Source organism: Sciurus vulgaris, assembly GCF_902686455.1.
Source record: "Sciurus vulgaris genome assembly, chromosome: 17".
In the NCBI taxonomy this organism is placed as follows: domain Eukaryota; kingdom Metazoa; phylum Chordata; class Mammalia; order Rodentia; family Sciuridae; genus Sciurus; species Sciurus vulgaris.
Window position 1 is genome coordinate 33,558,025 of NC_136478.1, and position 24,680 is coordinate 33,582,704.

At 50.1% G+C, this 24,680-nt stretch overlaps 1 long non-coding RNA gene and 1 pseudogene across 4 annotated transcripts in view; one reads left to right on the forward strand and one right to left on the reverse strand.

The window, feature by feature from the left end:
* The window catches only part of LOC306647773 (NADH dehydrogenase [ubiquinone] 1 alpha subcomplex subunit 1-like), a 442,780-nt pseudogene that overhangs the window by 202,715 nt on the left and 215,385 nt on the right, over window positions 1-24,680 (forward strand). The gene's annotated exons all lie outside the window — the stretch shown is intronic.
* On the reverse strand, window positions 4,544-17,534 carry LOC306647807. 3 transcript variants are annotated; one of them, XR_013760172.1, is made up of 3 exons: window positions 17,522-17,534; window positions 5,547-5,621; window positions 4,544-5,031 (listed from the first exon to the last, which is right to left on the reverse strand). It is a non-coding gene; the product is annotated as an uncharacterized lncRNA (long non-coding RNA). The 3 variants fall into 3 exon arrangements; XR_013760173.1 differs by lacking the exon at window positions 17,522-17,534 and adding an exon at window positions 17,246-17,510; XR_013760174.1 differs by lacking the exon at window positions 17,522-17,534 and adding an exon at window positions 10,259-10,455.

Consider the following 24,680-nt stretch of genomic DNA (forward strand, 5'->3'; position numbering starts at 1 on the left):
CTGTCCCGGGAGCCAGCCATGTTCCTCCAACCAGACCTCAGCAGCTTTTCTCATTTGCCTGCCAGCTATCAGGCTGCCCTCCCCAGCCAGCTCCCAGCGAGACAGAAAAGGACGCATCAGAGGGAGGGGAGAGGACGGGACCGCCGCCTGCCACCAAGCATTGTAAAAGAAAGAACTTTAAATCTTGGCCCCCACTGGGAACCGCCTTAATTAGGGTGGCGCCGAGCACGATGCTGTAATTAACTGTGTGTCTGTTTCCATCCCCAACGCCCATTTCCAGAGCTTTATGATCCAGTCTTCTAAGAGAGGCTCCAACCAGAAACTTGGCATCGGCAGCCCCAGAAGGGAGGGATGACTGGTTTCCCCGCCTCTCTCCTCTCGGGGCTCCACTGACGGACAGCCTTTGGAAGTGGGAGCACGGCCCCTCCCTAAAAAGTGTGTTCATGTGAAAGTACTAGAAGAAAATATAGGGGAAATGCTTCAGGACCTTGGTCTGGGCAAACATTTTTGGTACGACCTCAGTAGCACAGACGACAAAAGCAGAAATCAGCCAATGGAACCACATCAAGCTGAACAGCTTCTGCACAGCAAAGGGGAGAACAGAGTGAGGGACAACCTAGAGCGAGACGATACTGGCAAACCATTCATTCATTCCACAAGAGATTAATTTCCAGAATATAGAAGGAACTCTGAAAACTTCATAGCAAAAAGACAAAACTCTGATTTCAAAATGGACAAATGACTTAAGTAGACATTTCTCAAAAGATGATACACAAATGCTCATCAAAATGTGTGAAAAGATATTCACCATTACTAGTTATCAGGGAAATGTGAATAAATACAATATGGTCTCACTCCAGGTAGAATGGCTATTATCAAAAAGACAAAAAACAATCCTGGTGAAGTGGTAATGTAAATCAGTACAGCCACCATGGAAAGCCATATGAAGGTCCATCAAAAAACTAGAAACGAACAATCATCCGATTCAGCAATTCCAGTACCAGTACACATGCACAAGAATGGAAGTCGGTTTTTTCAAATAGACTTCTGCAATAAGCAGCTCTGTTCATAAGATGTGGAAGCAACCTAAGAGTTCACTGTTGGATGGATAGATGGAAGGATGGATGGATGGATAAAGAACGTGGTATATATACACAATGGAAAATTATTCAGCTATGAAAGGAATGAAAGCTTGTCATTTGCAGGAATGTGGCTGGAGCTGGAGGACATTATGTTAAGTGAAATAAGTTGGGCACAGAAAGATACATGCTGTATGTTTTCACTTATGTCCAGAAGCTGAAAAATGAATCTCATAGAAATAGAGAATAAAATAGAGGTTTCCAGAACCTAGAGAATATGGGGTGGGTGGCGGATGGCTAACAGGTACAGGGGTGTAGTTGAATAAGGGGAATAGCTTCTAAGGTCCTATAGCACAGTAGAATAAGAGTAACTATGATTGAAAGATCAGTTGAATATTTCAAAATAGCTTGGAGGAAAGATTTTGAAGGTTCCCAATACAAAGAAATGGTATATGCTTGAGTAGAAGATATGCTAATTATCCTGTATGCATGTTTTAAGCTGTCACACTATGCCCCATAAATATGTACAATTACTATGAGTCAATTAAAGTATATATTCAAAATAAATAAAAAGGGTGTTCATTGTGGGTTCAGAGTACACACCTGTAAATTTTACTTGAGAAACATTCATTTTTCATTATTCCAGTCACTTTTCTCTTCCTTGGGGAATCAGCCTCAGTTAATTATAGCTCTGGGAAAGGATCTAAGATCTAGGTTGGTCAATTGGGGTATTCATCTCCTTGCCATTTTACAGAAGTGGCGCTCCTGGGTTACAGGGCAGGTGCGTTTTGCAACTTGAGTCACATTTTCTAGCTGCCCTTCATATGACTGCAGTAATCAGCTCTCTTCCTAACGGTGCCAATGGTCCTTTCCATGCATGCCCAAGTTTGATGTTATCAATTATCTTATTGTCAATCATATGATACTGATAGGCGAAAAATTATAGCTCATTATAGGTACTCGTTCTTTTTTTTTTTTTTTTTTTTTTTTTTTTTTGTGAGTGTCTTGGTCCACCTGGGCTGCTATAACAAAATGCTATAAACTGGGTAGCTTTAAAAAAATGGAAATTTATTTCACAGTTTTGTAGGCTGGGAAATCCAAAAGCAAAACACAACAAATCTGATGTCTGATGAGGGCCCGTGTCTTGGTTCTGGGGTGGTGCCTTCTCTGTGTGTCTTCACAGGTGGGAAGGGCCAAGGTAGCCCTCCAGGGCCTTTGTTATAAGGATAGAAAACCTGACCAGGAGGGCAGAGCCTCCCAAGGCACCGTCTCCTATCATCCCATTGGTGATTAGTTTTAAACATAAGAATTTGGTTTGGTTTGGTTTGGTTTGTGGCTGGGGATTAAACCTAGGGCCTCATGCATGCTAAACACATGCCCTATCATATGAATTTCAGAGAAACACAAACATTCAGACCATAGCAGTGAGATTGAACATCTTGTCTCATATTAATTAACCATTAATATTTCTTTCCTAAATTGCCTGTTCATATCTTTTGCCTATTTTTCTGTCTGTTGGGGGTCCATTTATTTTTTGCTTATTTAAGGTGAAGCCAGAACAAAGAACAGTCAGTAGATAATAAATAATTGGGTCCTATCGGGAAGATGGGAGCTGGTTGGAAAGGAAGGGAAGTCAAATGCTGATGTCTCCAGAGCCCTTCCCCTCCTCTGAACCTGTTGCTAAGGTAACCAGCCCCGGGATTGTTCCTCCCTGCAGGGAGTTGTGGGGGTTGTGAATTGATGCCTCCTAGGCTGCTACCTTCCTCTACTGATCCCTCTACTGTTTTTGGACCACCTTTTGGTCACTTAGGCAGGATGGGGAAGAGGAAAGAGGCAAGATAAGGGGGAAAGAGGACAGGAAAACAAAAGAATTCTAAAATGTAGAAAAGAGACAAAACGCCTGCACTTCTTTGGATATCCAGCTCTGGGGCCCCTTCCATGAGGGAAAGTCTAACTCTGTTCTATCCTTTAAATAAAATTTGCTTTCTAACCAGGTGCCGTAGCCCATGCCTGTAATCTCAGCCACTCGGGAGGCTGAGGCAGAAGTATAGGAAGTTCAAAGTCAGCCTCAGTTGCGTTGGGGATATAGCTCAGTTGGTAACATGCTTGCCTTATAAGCACAAGGCCCTGAGTTCAATCCCCAGCACCACCAACCCCCCCCCCCCCAAAAAAAAAAGTCAGCCTCAGCAAAGGCGAGGTGCTAAGCAACTGAGTGAGACCCTGTCTCTAAATAAAATACAAAATAGAGCTGGGGAGGTGGCTCAGTGGTGAAGTGCCCCTGAGTTCAATCCCTGGTACCACCCGCCCCTCCCCTCACAAAAAAAAAAAGACAAACAAAAAAACTTGCTTTCTACACTTGCCTCTGCGTTTCTCAGGAGTTCAATCTTCATATCTGGGGAAAGGAACCCAGCCTGAGTTGATTTTCATCACCAGGTATCATAAGTGCCTACCTTTTCAAATACATTGCTGGTATTTTCCAGGGTTTTCTGGCCCCTATTCTCAAGGTGATTTTTATACATAAGAGAATCTGTGAAGTTTGGTGGTTTGCATCTGTTTGACAGGACCGTCAACCATTTCTTTTATGAGTCCCCATTTGTCACATGGGGAGGGGATGGACTAAGTCCGTGATGTTTTCAATGTGATCTGCAAGTCTTAGGGGTCCTGACATGAAGGGGCCCGTTGGGAAGGTGGGACAGGTGTAAGAGGCTGCCTGATTCCTCATCCCCCTTGTGGTTCAGCTAGATGACTTGGGCATGGGTTGAGATACAACCAATATACCCTAGAAGACGTGAAACCCACTGGCTTTGCCTGCAAACTAGTCATCCCTGGGGCCCCAGGATGGGAACTTCACTTCTCTCACAATCTGGCGTTTGGGGGGCGGTGGTCTCTTAGATTTTCTCCCTCACCCCTGCCCTCCCGGTCCTAATCTGACCTGGTCGAGTGGTGGGTGGTTATACCATCCAGCCCTCCTGCTCCTGTTCAGTGCCTGAGACCAGAGCCCCAGATGCTTCTCTTGAAGGCCCTCTCTCTGCCAGAATCACTCACACCGAACTCTTTGTGAACAACCTCTTTATCTCTTTATCAGTCTTAAGGTGAAAGTGGGGATGTATCATTACACGCCCCTGTATTTGAAAGACTCCCCTTCCATGACTCTGCCCTGCTTCCATCTGACCTTGATCCTCTCTCACATATTGTTCATCTCTCCTCCCACTTTTCCGGGCTCCTTCCCCAAAGGAAACTTTACTTTCACCAGCTTACTGGGCAAAGCATCCTTGGCCGCCTTCCATTCTCTGCCTTGGGAGCTCCTTACACATGTGTGGAAGGCAGATCCCTGGTTTTTGAAGTATGGCCCAGGAACTCCAAGGACGCCCCAAGACCCTTTCAGGGTTCCACAGACTTATTTTCATAATGATATTGTACTGTTTGAATAGTGCTCCCCCAAATGAAATGCCCACGTCCTGATCCCCAGAAACTGTGAGTGTGGTTTTATTTAGCTAAAGGGTCTTTGCAGACACAGTGAAGTTAAGAATCTAGAGATGGACAGGTGGGGTGGCACATGCCTATAATCCCAGCAACTTGGAAAGCTGAGGCAGGAAGATCCCAAGTTCAAGACCAGCCTAGCAACTTAGTGAGAACTTGTCTCAAAATAAAATAAAATAATAAAATAAAAAGGACTAGGAATGGAGCTCAATGGTAAAGGGTCTCTGGGTTCAATCCCCAGAATCTTGAGATGATGAGGTCAGCCTGGATTATCTGTGGGGTCCTAAGTTCAATGACAAGTGTCCTTATAAGGTCGAAACAGACACGAAGGCGACTACAGTAATGCAGCCATAGGCAGGAAGGCAGCCCGCCACCAGAAGCTGCAAGGGGCAAAGAACAGGTCTCCTCTAGGGTCTCTGGAGGAAGCAGGGCTCCGCTGGCACCTTGAATCTGGACTTTTTGGCCTCCAGAACTGTAAAAATAAATAAATAAATAAAGTTCTGTTACTGTAAGTCATCAAGTTTGTGCTAATTGGTTCCGGCAGACCCCAGAAAATGACTCCAGAAACGGAAACATCGTGTTCTCTTGAGTGTACGGTGGAGTTTTCCAGAAGCTACAGGGCATGTGACATTGGGACAAGATCGAATGCAGAGCAGACAGGAGAGGCCAGCTGTCTTCCATTAAGCCAGACATCAGGAGAGTTGCAAAAATGAAAAACAATGCCGCTCTTCAAACAAATCTTTTTTTTGTTTTGGAAACTCTAGCTGGTTTTTATTTTAGAAATATTTTTATATTAACATGAATATTTCAAAAATTATTAAATAGAGACATAAATTTTCTTGGTTTTAATTTCTAATATAGTGAATATCGGTAATGACAGCCTACATAAACAAAGGTACGTTGGGGTCCTTAGTAAATCTAAGAGCATAAAGTGACTCTGAGATTAAAACTTTTGAGAACTGCTGAGCTATGTAATGTTTCTCTCACCTCACCCTGGTGCTGCAGTTCCACCCCTGCAAAATGTGCTCCATTTGGACTGCAATGGACAGAAGCCCAAAGTGGCTAAAAACAAGAGAAATACATTGTTTCACTAAAGAGCACAGGGACAGGGTCTTCTGAGTCCACCTGCATCAAAATCCTAATGACCATATTTCTGCTACTCTGAAAGAGCTAATCCTCCTCATGGTTACAGGATGGCTGCAGTTGTGCCAAGCATTGCATCCTCACACAACAGCTAAAGTGGGATAAAGCCTCATTGCCCTCATAGACTTCTCCTCTCATTATCCAGAATTGGATCACAGGCTCATTTCTGCCCAGGAGAATGCCATTGATATGTACAATTGGCTTAGTCCAATTAAGATTGACCTCCATGACTGGGAAAGGAACAATCTTCCTGAAGACATGCCACCTGATTAGGGATTTACTAGCAAAGAAAAGGAGTTAGGCTGAGGGGAGATGACCACAATGCCAGCCATTGCTCATGGGATTTTGAGTGTGTGGAAGCAGCACCTATATCTCATGTTGACCTGGCTGCCCACTCTCCAGGGTTTGGCTACAGTCCAACGTGAGTCTGACTGAGCCTAGAGGCCCTGCTTCTTGAAGCTACCCAGCCCCACCAGCTCCAGCCCTGTGGCTCCTCTGCCAGACCTCCAAACCCTAGGTGCAGGGGCCAGCAGGGTGCCCGCTTCCTCCTGGGACAGTTAGATCAGCTCTGTGCATGCCCCTGGGTTCTTGCCTGAAGTCCATCTCTGTCCACTCTTGTAGATTCTGGGTCCTGAGCATGTCCTCAGGAAGACTATTCCTTTCCCAGAAAATACCCAGGCCGGTCTGCACAATTGCCCGAGCTTTGCATATTGACCTCAGATGCCACATGGTCACTCTCAAAAAATGTAGTTCTCCCCATCAGGGTCCCCATATCTATCTATCTATCTATCTCTCTCTCTCTCTCTCTCTCTCTCTCTCTCTCTCTCTCTCTCTCTCTCTCCCACACACACACACACACCATGCAATGACTCAGGTTCTCAAATCTTTGCTTTGCCACTTGCTGGCTGTGCAAATTTGGGCACTGAACTTCCCCCTTCTGGGCCCACACTTCTGTATTTCTAAGAAGAGGAAAACTTTGTTCTAGAATTGCTGAGGATGAAACAAGAGGAGGCGTGTTAAGTCATTCGCTGTCAAGACTAGAAAGCTATGATCACCTTACTTCTGTGTCTCAACATCTGAACCATGTTTCAGTCTCACCGAGTCCCTGAACCTCCATTCGATCCCCTGAGAATTCCAGCATTCCAAGAAGTGAGCAGGCCCGGGGTTATGCCCCAGGTTGCCCATGCAACATGGAGGACAGAGGCCGAGTGATTCAGTCAATGTCACTCAGGTGACTCAAAGCCAGTTCTGGTATCCAGGACTCAGAGTCCAAGCCAGGGTCCCTCCAGAGAGCACCATGCCTCCCCAACTTCCCTCCATGGGACCCAGAAATCTCAACTACCAGAGGCCTGGACAGTTGTGTAGGACTCGGGTCTGAAGCCATTGGTCATCTCATGGCCAGGGGTAGCCATGGTGCCAGCAGATCCCCAGGAGATGGGAGGAGGGAGCCTGGAAGCTCACAGCCCACCATGGGAGAGCAGCTTCTTAAAGGACCCAAGTAAGGAGAGTCCCTCTAGGAATAGACAGCAGAATGTAGAAATAGGAAAGACACATTTGACATGTAAAATGTTCCTCTTTTATAAGACAACAGATCTCTAGGCAAAGGTAATAGACACAATAAATATGGAAAAAAAATTTTGCAGAGGACAAAGGGTTAACATCTATAATATACAAAGGGCTCTTATAAATTGGAAAGAAAAGGGCAGACAACCCAAAAGAAATTATGGCAAAGGACATGAATAGGCAATTCACAAAAGAAGGAAGCCGAGTGGCCACAAACAAAGGGAAAGATGCTCACACGCATTAGTGGTCAGGGGAATGCAAATTAAACTGACAATGAGGTATCACAGAGGAAAGTTTAAAGGAACAATCACATAATGGCTGGCACGGACTTGGGGGGGGGGGGTTGCTGCGCAGGGCAGGCTCCTGCCTGGCTGCGGAAAATGGAAATTATTCCAGACTTTTCAAGAAGATATCTGGCAACTCGGGTTAAGACTTAAAGAGTCCCATTAACAGTTTGCATTTAAAATATAAATTTTGCATTGAAATTTTTCCTTTGACCTGACAATCCCAACCCTGGAAATCGATGTGATAGAAATTACCACATCCTGAGGACAAGTGATGACAGATGTTGATTGAATGCTCCCGCCCCCCGCTACTCACCAAATGACAGAAACAAAAGAAGTGCAGCCGAGACCAGGGCCACCTTGTTTCCCAGCCTCCCTGGTGGTTGGTTGACACCACGTGACTGGGTTCTGATAGACGGACTGGGCGGAAGAAGTGGGCACGTGACCAGGAAGCCCGCTGCACGCTAGCTCCTCCTCTCTTCCGCTTGGGGGTGACTACTGAGTAGCCATGGCGGGTGGAGTCAGCGCTGCAGAGGGACCGCCCCCCGCCACTCTGTCGGGGCTGTCCAACCTTGCCCGACCTTGCTGCAAGGAGCCAGGAGCAAGCAAGCGGCCCTCTTGCTTTGTTAAGATGCTGTAATTCCAGGGTTTGCTGGTGGCCACAGCGACCCCGTGGCTCACGCTGATGAATGAGTGGGCTGAGGGTCCACTGGAAGTAACTGGCGCGGTACAGGCTAGAATATTGCTCAGAAGCCCTAAAACGGATTTAGGACTGCACCAAGGGATTTCTACAGTATAGGTGAAGGAAAGCAAAATGCAGAAAAGCAAACCTAGTATCTCACTTTGGCAATCTGAACGATAGTCAGAAAGCCCCTATAAAAGTGCATGTATAAAGCTGGGTGTGGTGGCTCCCGCCTATAATCCCAGAGGCTGAGGAGGCTGAGACAGGAGGATCACAAGTTCCAGACCAGCCTCAGAAACTTAGGGAGGCCCTAAGCAACTTAGCGAGACCCGTCTCATAATAAAAAAATAAAAAGGGATGGGGATGTGACTCAGTGGTTAAGCACCCCTGAGTTTGATCCTGGGTACCAAAAAAAAAAAAAAAAAAAAAAAAAAAAGTCCATGTACCTACTGTGTTCATACCTGTGTGATGTGTTGCTCATGTAATTGAAGGAGAATGGATTAAGACATGGAAGACAGCTACTGGCTTGCTAGCTTGTGTCATTGGGAGAGGGAAAGAAGAAGAGAAGGGCCAAGTGGTAACACTAAAAAAAATGCATCAGCGGAAACAGTTTACACCAGTATGTTTTTGCATTTACCAATGTGCAGGTGTTAACATAAAAATGTTTTCCTATTGGAGAATAAAACATATCTTCCTTGTGAGAAAGAAAAGGCCCAGCCCTTGCCTCCATCTGCTACAGCCTCCCTATCAGCCAGAGACTGCTCAGGACCCCTCGCACACTGGAAGGTGGCTAGAAGCAAAAGAAAGTTCTTGTGACCACCTGGTGTGGCAGCTGAAGCCAGGGACTGGGAGCTATTTCCAGGTTTTCTGAAAAAATGGGAGTCTTTAGGGTCAAGGTATGTTGGGGTCTGCCAGGATAGGAAGAATGCTTTAAAGTCTCAGAGCACAAACTGAAAACCCAAGGTCAAGTTTAATCCATAGTCAGTGTGATGGTTTGGATAATGTGGGTCCCTCAAAAGCTCACTCGTGAGACAATGCAAGTGTGTTCAGAGGTGAAATGATTAGATTATGAGAGCTGTAATCTCATCAGTGGATTAATCCACTTGAACGGATTAACTGGTGTAACTGTACTGTGTGGCAAGCACCGTGTGGCTGGAGGAAGTAGTCACTGGAGACATGTCTTTGAGGTTATATTTTGTCCCTGGTGAGCACAGCTGTCTCTGCTTCCTGGCTGTCGTGAACTGAGCAATTTTCTTCTGCCACACCCTTCCACCATGATGTTCTGCCCGCCTCAGGCCCAGAGTATGGAGTCAGCTGACCATGACACACCTCTGAAACCATGAGCCAAAATAAACTTTTCCTCCTTCTAGTTGTCCATGTTGGGTCTTTTGATCACAATGATGCAAAACTGACTTGGGATCGTTCAGCCATGACTAAAAAACTCAAACTGGTTGCCAATATATTCAAATTGGCAGATTTTATATACACACCCCAAATTTAATATCTCCACCCCATAGTGACAAACTATGTCAGATTGTCTGGCCACACCCTGCCCACATTCCTAAAGAGCAACAATTGGTTGGAGCTGGGGAGCGACCACTCCTTTTAAACAATTCTTCAGTTTGCTACAGTCTCCACCACTCCCTACTGTGTCCCAGCTCCCTTCACCCATGTTATGTTACCCAACCAGCTTTGAAGTCACATTTGTGGAGGGAATCCTACACCTCCATCCACCTCTTCCCACCTGCCTCTGGCTGATCCAAGTGAAAATCAAACTCGTGGTCTTCAGCACGAGACAAGCCTAGATTCCAGCTCTACGGCTTTGTACCTGTGATGTCTTGGCACTGGGCTAACAGCCGAGCAGGAATCACATTTTCCCGGAATCTCCAAATGGTTCTGAGGTCCTCATTGACCAAAACAGACATTTGGTGTGAGTTCAAAAGAGAAGTGAAGGAGCAGGCGGACTTGTTATGCTCAAAGTGAGCCCAGAGTTCCGGACACAGGAGCAGCTCCTGAAGGCCGCTCACCTGCTGGCTGGCCTCATGCGGGGACGGACGGGGACCACATGCAGCTTCTCCAGCTCCTTCCAGATCTCCCGCAGTGCTGGGCCGAGGATGTGCCGCTCCGTGGGGAAGTGCCCCAGTGCCCCCCAGGGTGTCTCGGTTGGAGAAGGGGAAGGCAGACTCTGCTTCCTATAGATCCTCCCCATCCCCATGTAGCCTCCTTCCCTGGTGACCAACTTCAAGTGACTTCAGGCTCAACCCCTTACAGAGGCAACAGCCTGCCGGTTAGAGAAGGTCTAGTGCCCACAGGGAATCTGTTTTCTGGTGTCACTCACTCTGGCTGAAGTTCCTTGATCAATCCTGACTGATAGCTCATCTCTGTGATCTTAGGAAGTTACTGAACTGCTCTCAGCCCTGCTTCCCTTATCTTAAAATGCTGATGATAATATACTTCATATTGCTACAGCGAGGCACAACACAATACAGAAGGGCATGCGTGTGCTTATCAGGGAGCCTAGCATGTCACATATGCTCAATAAATACCCATCTGTTACAAAGTGCCAGTGTTTTCAAATGGGAGCTGTGCATTTATAACACCAGGGAACAAACAAACTAATGGAATATATTTAACTTTGTCCTTTGTCATCTAAATTATCAATACCTCAGTGGGATGTGGTGGCACACGCCTATAATTCCAGCAACTTAGGAGGTTGAGTCTGGAGGATGGCAAATTGGAGGCCAGCCTCAGCAACTTATATTAAATTAATTAAATTATCACTCTGTAATATTTACTGCCCCCCCAACACTGTGTGTGTGTGTGTGTGTGTGTGTGTGTGTGTGTGTGTGTGTGTACAGAGAAAATGGGGAAATTTGAAAATTCTAAAATAGTTCTTCCTTTTAGCTTTAGTACAGATCTTCCTTATGGGATCACCAGGATCCAGGTGACGAAACGGACATGCACTCGTAGGAGGACAGCCGTGGAGCACTCTTGGGACCCGCGCCAGCAGGAGAGGGGACTGAGGCCAAGAATGGGAGGAGTCCGGCAGTTGCCTCAGAGGCCTCCACCAACCCCAGGGGAATCTTTGGCAACCCGAAGGCCCTTTGGAGTTGCTCCAGAGTGAGGCAGCGTCCAGTCCCTTGTCCCGCCCCTCGATCACTCACGGAAAACGGTCATCCCCAGAGAAGATGCAGAACCCCAGGCCGAACACCAACCTTGTGCTAGGACCCTTAGGAGGGACGCTGAAGCCAGCAGCCACCAGCAGTCCAGGCTGAGCAAGCGACGTGGGAGGCAGATGTGGCTCTGGTCACGCTGCATCAGAGGGCAGCTCGGTTCTCTGGAACGGGACACCACGAGAACTGGGCTGCGCCTCATGTGCTGCAGACTCCACTGTGCCAAGGACCGGCTTAGAGAAGGCACTCAATGTACATTTGTCCAGCAGATGAAAGAGAAACCCTGAGTTGGGGCTTGCGCCGTGTTTCAAGGCCTGCTTCTTTAGTCAGGAAGCATACCGACCAGAGGCACAGCTGGCACAGCCCCCACATGTGCTCCGCCAGATGTGGCCATCCCTCTGTTCCTTCTGGCGCCACCCTCTGCCCCCCAGTCAGAACATGCCCCTTCTCTCCCTCCTTTCTGGCTGACTTCTTGCAGGGAGTCTTCCCTGACCACGCAGTCCCTGCACACACCCTCTACCCTGTCCTCGGAGGTCAGGACGGAGAGACCAGAGGGAAAGGCTCAGTCTCTGCTCCCCCCTCCCCCCTCCCCTGCCCCCTGCCCATTTCCCACCACAGTCCACCCCGCTCCACAAGCCTGGGGAAAGTATTCCTCCCTCCAGAGAGACATAGCCTTACCCAGCACGGCACGCCCACTTCCCAAGGTCTTGGGATAACCCGGATGCAATTCTGGCCAATGACAGGAAGAAGCTGAGGCCTGTGAGAGGTTTCCCCACTCATAAAATGAGATGTACAGGGCCGGGTGATGGCGCACGCCTGTAATTCCAGCAGCCAGGAGGCGGAGGCAGGAAGAGCGAGAGTTCAAAGCCGGCCGCAGCAACTTAGGCCCTAAGCAACTCAGTAAGACCCTGTCTCTAAGTAAAATATAAAAAAGGGCTGGGGATGTGGCTCAGTGGTTAAGTGCAAGAGAGAGAGAGAGAGAGGTACAGGAAGAGGCAGTCCCCCCACCACCATGGACGTGACCCAGAAGCTGTGACGGCTACCTTGTGCATGTGAAAGAGGCTGGCCAAAGCAAGCAGGTGACAGGACTCTGAGTCATGATGAAGTGCAGATGCTGTTACTACACGGCTGCAGTGGACAGTGGCCCTGGATGTCCCCCTGTTCCCATTATTTGCTTCTATGGCCTGCATCTGCCACAGCCCATGGAGGCCTGCCTTGGGGCTCCTGGAGTCCCGTGCTTGTGAGGGCAGAGAGCTCCAGTCCCTGCCTGGGAAGCAGTGGGCTCCCTCCCGCTAAGCATGGCAAGCAGGCCTGTGGCCTCTCTGGTCAGGCAGCCCCTTACAACCACCTGGCTTTGAAGGTCAAGGAGAAAGAATGACACCATCGAGCAGCTGGTTATCCTGCCCAGGGCCCTACCTTCCGCCTCAGGTGGCTGAGGTCACCAAGTTCTGCGAGGGGGTGCTTCTGTGACGTGTCAGTCAGAAGCATTCTGAGACCTAAGGGGCAAGCTTTGGTTGGCACCACTGCTTCCTGCTCCTCCCCTCCCCGCCCACGTGCACCCAGGAATGTCGCACACCTGCAAGGCCAATTTTCAAAAACCCAATAGCTTTCCACACACCAGCCAAACAGAAGTGAAATGGCAACAGCCACTGCAGAAACCAGTATGGCAGTTGCTCAAAAATTAAACTAAAAATTACTATATGATCTGGCCATTCCCTTCTGGGCATATGTACCCAAAAGGATTAAAAACAAGGTCTCTGACAGTTAGCTGTACACCCATGTGCTCTGCAGCATTAGTCACAAGAGCCAAAAGGTGGAAGTAACCTGAATGTCTATTAATGAATAAGTGTATGAGCAAAATGTGGCAGATACATAGAGCAGAAATATTCGGCCTTAAAAAGAAATGAAACACACACACATACTACCTCATAGGTGAACCTTGAAGACATTATGCTAAGGGAAATCAGCCAGTCACAAAGGGACAAATATTGCGGGGTGCCATGGTGCTTGCCTGTAATCCCAGCGGCTCAGGAGGCTGAGGTGGGAGGATCGCGAGTTCAAAGCCAGCCTCAGCAATGGTGAGGCACTAAGCAACTCAGTGAGAACCTGTCTCTAAATAAAATACAAAATAGGGCTGGGGATGTGGCTCAGTGATCAAGAGCCCCTGAGTTCAATCCCTGGTACCAAAAAAATTTTTTAAAAGGACAAATATTGTATGATTCTCCTTATGTGAGATACAAAAACTCAGTAAATTCATAGTGAAAGTAGAAGGATGGTTTCCAGGGACTGAGGGGAGGTGGGTCGGGAGTTATATTAATGGCCATAGAGTTCCAGTCAGGGAAGAAGAAAAGGTTATGTGGTGGTAGCTGCACAGCAATGTGAATATACTCAATACCACCAAACTGCAGCCCTGGATATGGTTAAAAAGGCAAATTACATGTTATGTATATTTTACCATAATAAAACTGATTTGAAAAGAGGGGAAAAACAACCCTTTCACAATTACAAAAAACAAAAACAAAAAACTCTGCAAGCTACCTTGGAATAAACCCAACCATAAAATCACAGGACTCTGGAGAAACCCATAAAAGTTTACTGAGATGTAAAATTGATCTAAGTGGAGGTATACCATGTCCATGGAGAAAAAGCAATAATATCACAAAGCAGGCAAATCTTCCTGAATAAATCTATAACATAATGTAGTTCTAACCAAGACCCCAACAGAATTTTCCAGTGAACTCAGCAAACTGACTCTAAAAATCCTATGGAGGACTATAACACAAAAACAAAATACAAGATTTTGAACTTTTGATTGAAGGATAACATACACACAGAGGTACGTGAATTATAAATGTGCAGCTCAATGAATTTTTACAAAGGGAATGTTCCCAAACAACCAGGCACCATATCAAAGAAAGAGAACATCGCCTCAGAAGCCCTCCCTCTGCCCTCTGCAGTTACTGTCCCTTTAAGGATAGCCGCTCCCCAGGCCTCTGCCTTGATTGACTAGCTTTGCCCATTTTTGAACTTCCTATGCATGGAATCACACCATATGTACTCTTTTGTGCCTGGCTTCTTTCACTCAACCCACCACACTGCTGCCCGAGTTGTTCATCATTTATTCTCATTTCTGTATGATAGCTGGATGTGTACGCATCTCACCACATATTTATCCATTCTGTGCAGAGAGAGGCATTTGGGTAGTTTACAGCTTAGAGATGTTACACTAGTCCTCCAGTATGTGACGTTTCGTCTACATTTATGCCCAAATCTTGTTGATCATATTCCTAAGAATCGACCTACTAGGTCATCAAGACAATGTCTAACAAGAACAGAGGATTATTTGTGTAAGTGATAGAGTTATATTAGCTAAAAGGTACACATATGGGCACATCCCCAAATTCATGCACACACACACACACACACACACACACACACACATGCAAATGGTGCTCACGCACACGCGTATACATCCACCCACTAGCATGCACTCCTGCCCCCACATACTCCACCAGTCAGCACAGACAACTCTCAGGCCGGACTTCCCAGACCAGATAACTGAGTGTTGCGGTCCCTTTCAAGTTGTATCACAGCACAGGCCAGCAAGTATCCAGGAGACGGCTGGTGGAGAAGGGGAAGAAGAGAGAGAGCCCCCCTCCCCCACCCGCCCACTGGCTTTAAAGGGAGAACAAAGTGAGCAGGATCAGAGTGTGCAAGGTGATGGGGCGACGCTGAAGCCATTTATCACTGCCAGATGTGTGAAGGGTCAGGCTGCGGGGCACGCTGGGAGTGCCAGCGGGGGGCACCTGGACCACAGCCACAGTGAGAAATAACCTGTCCAGTTGGCCAGGGACCAAGGAAGGGCTGCCAGAACCCTGTTCTTAACAAAATGACAATGTGCTTTCTTTTTTGTTCAGGCTAGAAGGGGATAGGGGCCGGGTGGACGCAGCAACAGCTCAATAAAGGGCTGTCAGTCAAAGCTCTAAAAATACCCTCCTGCTGCCAGCAGGCTCCTGCTTATGCCCAGTGGAGGGCTTCCTATCGCCCGAATGGTCCCTTGGTGATGCACAGGACAAATGTTTGCCCCGAGAGACCTGGTGTCAGGCGGCACACATTGCCCAGCTCTGGCACCTGCCCTCTTCCCCCCCCAACCCTCTTAGGGCTCCCAGACAGTCATTCCAGGGCAAGAAAGGGTCATAAGAATCTTGAAGTAAATGCTGAGGACATTCCACCTGAGCTTCCACATTGAGAAGCAAGGACACTCACCACCTCTTCTTGCAGATGGCCAATACCCGAAGCAAGCCAAGCTCCTCAAGGGACCCTGAGTCTGAGGCAGCAGACCCACTTTGGGCCACATGGGGAGGCACCAGGTGCTCCAGGCAACCCCTGGTCTGAGACCTAGAACCATATCTGCTTCGATTCCACACCAGGTTTGGCGGGCGAGGCCCAAACCCTGTCCTTAGAGAGGACAGGTGTCCTAGTCTGTTGGAAGAACAGCTCTGCCTTGAAAGCGCCTCTGATCGGATGGTGTAGGCTCAGTTCTTTCTTGAGGAGCTCCCAGTCTGAGAGGGAGGTACAGTCTTAAAAAGACAGGTTCCCAAACAGCACCAATAGCAGGCTTTTGCCCAAAATGTCCTTGTAGTCCACAGCTCTTTAAAGTTTAACATGTATCAGATCACTGGGGTCTTTTAAAAGGCAGAGTCTCATTCTGCAGGTCTGGAGAGGGGCCTGAGAGTCTGCATTCTAACAGGATGCTGGGTGCTGCTAGTGTCTGAGTAGCAAGATGCAATGTATCCAGGGTGTAGACAACCATCGGCTCTTCTGCTGATGCAGAACCCTGAGCTGGGGTCCCCTGAGAGGGCTCCTTGGAAGAAGTGGGGAGAATCAGAAGGAAACAAGAAATATTCTGGAGCAACTGGCCTTGGGTTCAAATTCTGACTCTGGCATTGATTAGCTGTGTGGCTTGGGCAAGTTTCTTGACTTCTCTGTATTGAGGACAGCTATGGGCACCCACCCACAGAGTCCTGTGAGCAGATGGTGCCCTGGCACACATCTGGCGCTCGGCAGGGGCTCAAGACATTCCAGCCGTTGCACATCACGAACTGCTTATCATAAACTAATCTTTGTGCCCCTGGATGGAGGAGGCCCAAGGCACCACGATGCCAAAAGGAACAGCCGGAAGGAAGGAGCCAAAGGCAAGACCACAGAGAGGCCCTGGAAACCAGATGACCATGGACAAGTCCTTGGCCTCTCCGAGCTCCGGTTTCCTCACCTGTAAAATGGGGACCATAGCACCCCTGCTTCTGAAGATCATATGTGCGGCTGCTGCGGAGCACAACTTCCGGCACACAGTAGGCTGTCCAAAAACCGTTCTGTGGGGGAAGGATGAGGTGGGCGGTGAAGGGCCCCTCTGGCCGGCCGGCTGGGACCAGGGGCCCGCGCGCCGCCCCGCCCCCAGCAGGCCGCCTTTGAGCCCTGCGCTGGCTTTGAAGTCCCAGATGCGCCCGCAGGAAAGAGGATCCCCGAGCCCAGCCCCCAGCCCGCACCTGGATAAACACGCGCGCCAGCCCCGCCGCCAGCCCGGGACCAACGGCCTGGCGGCAGGGACGGCCCGGCGGCCCGAGCGGCCGGCAGCGGCTCACTTCAAAGCGCAGCGGCCGCCAGCGGGAGGGGCCCTAATCAGGCCCGGCTGCCGCAGCCTCGGCGCACCCGCCCGGCCCGGCGCGCCGCCCCCGCCATCTGCTCCGCGTTAGCGCACACCGAGCCACCGGCGGGGGTGCTGCACGGTCCCTGCCGGCCGCCGGCCCCCGCGCGAGTCTCTCCCGGGCAACCCCGCCGCACCTCCACTCCATCCACGCCTGGGAGCGTTCTGCACGTCTTCCTTAGCGCCCGGTGCGTGCCAAGCACTGTGCTGGGCCAAGGAAGTACCGCTCGTCCATTGAACAAGCATTTATTGAACCCCCACTGTGTACTGACAGACCCCGGAGGGACCACTCATTCTCATTCCTTAAACCATTCTGAGCGCCTGCTCTGTGCTAGATGCTGCCCCCAGGCGCGGCCGCCCGCAGGCCACCTCCGCACGCCCATGCAGGAGCCCCGCCCTGCTTTCTCACGCACACCTCCAGGCTTTGGCGCTGCTCTCTGCTGGAAACTGCCTTCTGCCCAACGAACTCCTAGGAATCATCATTCAAGAGCCCAGTTCAAAATTTTTCTCTTTGCGAAGGCTTCCTCACCAATCCCAGGCCCCATCCTGTACCTGCTTGGTTCCTCCCTCCCAATAAGAGCACAGGGGCCTTGAATGACGTTCAAGGGCTGTACGTCTCCCACAGACTGATAGTCCCAGCCTGGACCCTACTGTTAGCAGCTGAGTGGCTCTTGAAAACTCGTTTTCTCATCTGGAATCAAACAATGACAAAATTCCTTGCAGGGTTGTGAGAAATAAGAATCAAACAAAACCAGGCCAGGGCAAGCACCTGGTAAAAGATAGTCATGGTTGCCCACTGACTCCAAGAACCAAAGCTTCCTGATGTCTGCGCAAGAGTTCGCCGGCCCTGAGACCAGGCTTCCTCTCCTGCTGAATCTCTGCTGCTGTCATTCACACTGTTAGCATCCTGCTGCACCTGGCTGCTTGGGCCCTGCCAAACCTACATCCTGGGCCTGAAGTGCCCACATGCAGCGAGCTGGCCCTGGGTCTCTCCTATCTGCCCTTGCACTGCTGACACTTGCACACCTAGGATCCCACCGCTGAGGACTCCACTCAGGTCCTTGCTGTGCCTAGGGGGCTAGGTAGGTCCTCACAGGAGGGTAACGGGACACAAGCTGCCTGCCACCTCGATCTGCTGCTTGCCACATCCAGGAACTGAGGATAACCAGGCCTGCAGCTGGAGAGCCACTGAGGACTTCTGAGAACCCTGGAGCTCTAAAGAGGCAACCAGGGGAAGAAAGTAGGACCTGTCCAGGAGGTCAGCATGCAAGCGCCACCAGGGTCATCAGGGTATCTAAAAGGGGCCAGTTACACACACGTGCTGGTGGACAGACAGAGCGCTGGACCCCTGGGGTCAGAACGCTTTCCTGGCCCTCAGGCCTCACTCCTTCCTCTCTGTCCTTTGCCTTCTGCCTGCTCACAGGCTCTGTACCCGATGTGCCCTTTGTGTCTCTCGACCCATTTGTCACCTGTGGGGCAGTGGGAAGGAACTTGGAAGAGGAGGTACTTGGAAAAGTCCCAAGCACAGGGACTGCAGACAGTCAATGGGTTGAGGGGGTTGTGTGGGGTCCGGGGTGGGATTTGTTTTTGAGCCACAGGTTTGTGAGTCCTGACTCAGCCACTCGTTAGCTGGGACAGATGGAAGGGTCCCCTTGAAAGAGCTGTGAGGGATCCATAAAAGGCAGGCAAGGCACAGAGTCCTCCTGGTGGCCCTCAAGGCAGACGACACAGCTTCCTGCCACGTTCTCAGGCCCACGGCATCCTTACTCCCCAGGAGAAGGCCTCGCTTCGTTGGTTCCTGTGCGACCCGGAGCAGAGCTTCATGCCCAGCCTTGCCCAGTAGCTGTTTTAGGTCATGAACCCCAGGGAGCAGACCCTGAGGTAAGAGTTCAAGGACACATGGTGGGTTCAGAAAGTGCTCCTGAGGGAGATTGGCAAGGGGCAAGGGAAGGGCCAAGCCAAGGTGCCATCCTGGCTAAGGGTTGCCAGAGACATTTCAACCCGAGCCTGCGAGGGCTCTAGAAAGCCAGGTCACCACCGAGTTGTCCCAACCAGAGGTAAGAGGGAGCCGGCTTTCCTGTCCATGCACCAGTGGTGGGGGGCAGGGTGTAACTCACAGGCACTTCACTGTGCTGTGTGGACCACTTGGGCTGCCATACCCCAGGAGGGCCACCAAGGAATTGCTGCAGCAGGTGCTGGCCCTTGGCAGCACACAGAAGCAGGGTCAGGTAGTCAGAAATGATCTTTTTTTATAAAGGGTCCCAGGGAATCTGGGCTGACTGGTATTGTCCCCCAGTGCAGCAGATCCAAAGGCATCTTCTTTGTTCCCTCCCAAAGAAGCCCTGGAACCCTTCCAGAGGAAGAGCCCCCTGGGGACCATCTGAGGTGTGGCAGGTGCGAAGAGATCCAAGGATGCCCGGGATGGGTCTGAACCAAAGCTCCGCTGGACCTTGGCTGTTCATTAGCACACCTGGAGCCTCCAGCAGGTGGACTTGGGACATGCAGTGACAATGCGCGTGGTTCATCAAGCCATGATATGACTAAGTTACTGCCCAACGAGAAGAAGCTTCCTCTCAAAGTGAAGACAGACCTTACTGCCCAACGAGAAGAAGCTTCCTCTCGAAGTGAAGACAGACCCGGGCTTCGAGCCCAAGAGAACCAAAAAGACAGCTGTGTGTCTCCGGGCTAGTCATGTCACCTCTCTGAGTCTCAGCTTCCTCAGCATGAGAATGGGGGTAAGGATATCAGTTACTGAGTCCTCAAATGAGCCGGATACTGTGCCAAGTGGCTGAGCTTCCCAGGTCCTAACATTTTAACTTTTCGCAGGCAGAGGGACCTGTACCATCTTGCCAGCCATCTTGAATTCCAATAATGTCTACAATGAAAAACAACTTTTAACAATCCTTGGGCTAATTAATGAATTCCTGGTGTTGATTTTGTAAACAATACTTGAGGTCTTGAGTTCCTGAGAAGGACCCTTCATACATTTTAGACATTCCTGTCAGGGGCTCCAATGTGCAGATGCACAGGTTGTACCCTGCCCAACTCCAGGAGACAGCATGACCACCCACAGTATGAATGGCCCCCGTGGGATTTAGAGGGACCAATTTGCTCAGCTTGCTCGCTGCAGCCCTGACCCCCAACCATGTAGATTCTTGATTTTTGAAATCTCAGATACTAACCTCAATCCCTAGGATGCAGAGTTATCTGGTGCACATATCTCTATCACATGGTTAATAGCAAAACATTTTTAAGGTCATTGCGCAGGGAAAAACTCAGACCCATGCCCCGTACACACCACACTTAGTAATACTGTCATTTCCACCTGGCCGCCAGCATTTTTCTGCCCAAACATCGGCACTGGGATGGACTTTGGCTTTCAGAGTTCCAACCTCAGCTTTGGAGAATCTTCCAGGCTAGGAATCCCCACCCCAGTCCCCAGGCTCCCCCAACTCCCTGCCCCAGGCCTCGGCTACCATCGAGAGTCCCTCATTACCCCTCCCCCAAGCCAGTCACGTCCCCTGGGGAGAGAAAGGGGTTGGATCACAGTGTCCGTTCTCCTCTCAGCGTTCAAAGCTACCGCCAGGCCCCACGTGGCCGGCTTGATTTGTTTCTTATCTTTAATTTTTTTTTTAATCGGGCAGATCCCCTCCGGTTACTTTTTCCGCAGCATCTTACGGCATCTTTGGAGCGGGCAACAAAAGCATTCTTTTGGGAGCCGGCAGGGGGCCAGGGCAGAGCCACTTCAAAGGGAATGCAAAGCGGCCGCGATGTCCCAGCATTGTCCTCCCCTGCGGGTCTGCCCCCCATTGTCCTGAGGCCGCCCTGAATAGGCAGGCACAAAGGCCACACGTTCAAAGTGGGCACCACATGCTCCATCAGAAGGCCAGCCTTTGCCTGGCGCTGCTTCCTTCATCTGCACACGCAGGTTTCCAGCCGGGGAGGGAGCTGGCCTTGAAGTGGGTTTTCTTTTTTTTCTGTTTTTCCTCCTGTTGTTTCTCTCTCTCTCTCTCTCTCTCTCTCTCTCTTTCCCTCCCTCCCTCCCTCCCTCCCTCTCCCTCCCTCCCTCTCTGCCCCCTCCCTCTCCCTCTCCCTCTCCCTCTCCCTCTCTCTTCCTGAGCCAAAACTTGTGATTGCATTTGAAGCAGCCCATGATCATTGGGGCAACCTTTCTCTCTCACTTTCTCTGCAGAACAAGCAGGATTCACCCCGGCTGCAGGTCTGCTGTGGTTCTGTGGGGCTTCTCTTAGGCTGGCAGCTGGGTGTGGCTGTTTGCCCTCTGGCCAGTGGTGGTTTAGCTGTTCATGGAACAGAGAGGGATGGATCCCACTCCCAGACCTGCTGGGCTAAATGGGAATGAAAGCTCCAACTGGATTTTGTAGAAAAAGAATCTGAGGCCCAGAGAGGAGGAGCAGTGTGCAGCAGGTTGCTCAGCAAGGCTGGCACAGAGCCAAAGTGGGGTTCAAGTGCTCTGATCCCCAGCTCAGTGCTCTTTTATTTCCTGATGCCCAGGGAAGGCCCCGGAACCAGGAAAGACCTGGAGGTATTGTCTGCTCGTGGGCCACCAGGTCACTTTGGGGGAAATACCCAAACTACCGAGAGAGTAGACAGGGTGGGTGTTCGTAGGCTGTCCTGTGGGACCAGCACTGAGTATTCAGCCTACCTGGAAGTGGGGCACCCTGTGGACAGAAGACTGCAGTCCAGGCAGCAACCCCAAGCCTCATGGTATGCATGTCACCACCAGGTCTCCTGGGGCTGGGGGTCACATGGTAGAGGAGACAGCAGAAAGAATGTACCAAGAGGGAGAAGAGGTAGCCCCAACCTGCCGGACTGGTAACGGCACAGTAGTGATAATAGCTGTCATTCCCTGGCTTAGATCCACTGCTCTTGTGGGACATAGAGTCTGACTTGACCCAATAATCCCAGGGGAGGGATACATCATTATTCCCATTTTGAGAGAGGACACTGAGGCTCAGAGAAGCTAAGTAATTTTCCCAGAGTCACACTGCTGGTCAATGACAGAGCTGGGATCTGAATTCAGCTCTGCATGCTCGGTGGGACACTGAATGCCATTTGTCCTTTGGTCCTGGGTTCTCCTTCCAGGCGCAGTGACTCAAGATCAGGTCCTTCTAGGGATGGGGGAAGGGTGAAATATTCACTTCCTCAAATCAAGGCAGTGAGTCTGAGTCAGAGGACTTAGCATCCTTGGCTTTGAGCTCAGAAGGCCCCAGGGAGGGAAGCGGGCAGGGCTGACTCTACCCTCAGAAGGCTCAGCAATGGGGGAGGGATGGGAGATGTTTGATGGAAACCACTGAACCATGTGACAACCATGGGCTCCCCAGAATCACCTGGTTCAAGTTCCAGTTCTGCTGATGGAGCCATGACCTTGGCCATCATCAGCCAAGTGGGGCAGTGATGTCCACCTCGCAGGTTTCCGAGTGGCACCCAGGACCTAGTAAATGCTCAAGAGATGGAATAGCTATTGTTGCTTGGGAAAAGATCGAGAAGACTGGACAGGGGAATCAGAGGCCTCTTTGAGGCCCACGTACCAGGACTGTGAGGGGAACTTCTGAGTCAGGGCAGGACTCAGATCAAGAACAGGCATGGAGAGGAAGAGGGACGAAGAGCAAGAGCAAGAAGCTGGGCAAGCCAGGCCCTATGGACAGTTCTGGAGAGAATCTAGTCCCAGCCCCAGAGACGGGCAGGATTGGAGAATTATTCTTGGCTGCCAAGGGAACTGGGCCCGGCCCCACCAGGCCTGGATGCAAAGCTCCGTTCAGCCAGCCAAGCTTGCTGTGTGACCCAGGGGCAGGCAAGAGCCCTCTCTTAAGCGGGTTATCTAGTTTGGGGGAGGCTTGTTCCTGTGCTCCAAAAAGGCCTCAGGGGAGAGGTCAGCCAGGAGAACAGAGCTCTGAGCAGCCACCCCCCAATGACCCTGGGTTAAGGAGGCCATGGGACACAGGGTAGGTGGCCATGACTGTGTAAAAGACCAGCTTGAAAAACTGTCTCAAGGTGCGACAACACCGATGGCTTGAGCATCGATCAAGTGCCAGGTTCTGATGAGGTCGCCCTAATGGGGCTTCCAACTGGAGGGGAGAGAGAGGAACCCCGAGGGAAAGTGACTGGCAGAGGTCCGCCCCAGGTAGGGAGGAGCCCGGCTGGGTCCCAGTTTCAGGGTGTGGAAGCTGACAGAAGCTGCTCAGTGTCCCTTTCACACACACACGGCCCAAGCAATCGCTCAGACACCCTGTTAACTGTAGAAGCTCCTCACACCCCCGGCCCCTGACAGAATGAGCGTCCTCCCGGGAAAGAGATGAAAGGGTCATATTGGCCCAAACCGAGGCCTTGTGGTCCTCTCTCCGGAATTTTGGCCAAGTTCTGCAGGTCACAAAGCCATTAAAATGTGAACAACTACTGACACCATTAAACCCTGGCTGTGTGCCCAGCGAGTGTGAGGTGTGTTCCATTTACCCATCAACCCTGGCAGACACAGACAGGTTCATGTGCCATCGTCATGTGACTTAAAATCACCCTCCTGGGGTCTCAGAGAAGTGGATCAGGCTGGAGCCACACCTGGGCACTCCTGGCTGGACTCCTAATCATGGCACTTCACACCGCCCAGGTCAAGGCCAGCTTCCTGAAGGAGCAGGACACTAGTTCATCTCCTAAGAAGTGAACAGAAAGGAATCTGGACCTTCTCCTGCCTTCAGCCCACGGCCTCCTGACTACCCGGTCAACTCCTGGTGGGAATTCCACCTCTGAGTTCAAGCACACAAGCTCCACCTAATCTCATTTCTGAAAACAAATCGACCTAATGAAGCTTTCTCTTTCTGTAAATGCATGTGTAGGAGGAAACAACCCAGTGTAAACAGAGTCGTAGCATTGCCTGTTTAGACGCCATTGACTTTCAAATCAGCTCGCTTCCCCGGCCCGCCTTGCAGAAATAGAGTCAAAATGCAAATGTAGCATAAACGACTCTATAATAAATGCTCATTCAACATTTATTCTTTCTCAAATCATCTCTTAAAGCCCTTTCATGCTAATGTCTAGGAGATGTGACATTAGAAAAATTGCTTTGACATGCTAAGGGGCTCCAAGATTAACAAAAAAAGAAAGGACAAGATAAAGCTTTCGGAAGACCTATTTCAGAGGAATTATTCCCGCCTTTGAAAGTGTTCCAAGGTTGCTGCGCATTTCAGCTTGTTGGCATACATGTAAATGAAGTGCTACAAAAGTCTGCGGCTAAATTCCACTTGAATGAAAGCTTCCAGCCGCCGGCACAGAGACAGGGAAGATGGCCAGACTTCAGGATGAATGATGAAGGGTTGGAGGGGCTTTCTTGTCCCGAAGGCAGAAGGGATCAGACTCCAGCCCCAGCTGTGGGATAGAAATGTCAGGGTCAGGCATGGTGGGAATGGCCAGCACCTGGTTGCCATGTTGACGGAGCCACATCTGCATCCTTTATGGAGCCAATGATCCAGCCTGCTCCCAGCTGTGGGCCCCACCCACCATCCTAGCCTCATCTTTCTTTCTTTCTTTCTTTCTTTCTTTCTTTCTTTCTTTCTTTCTTTC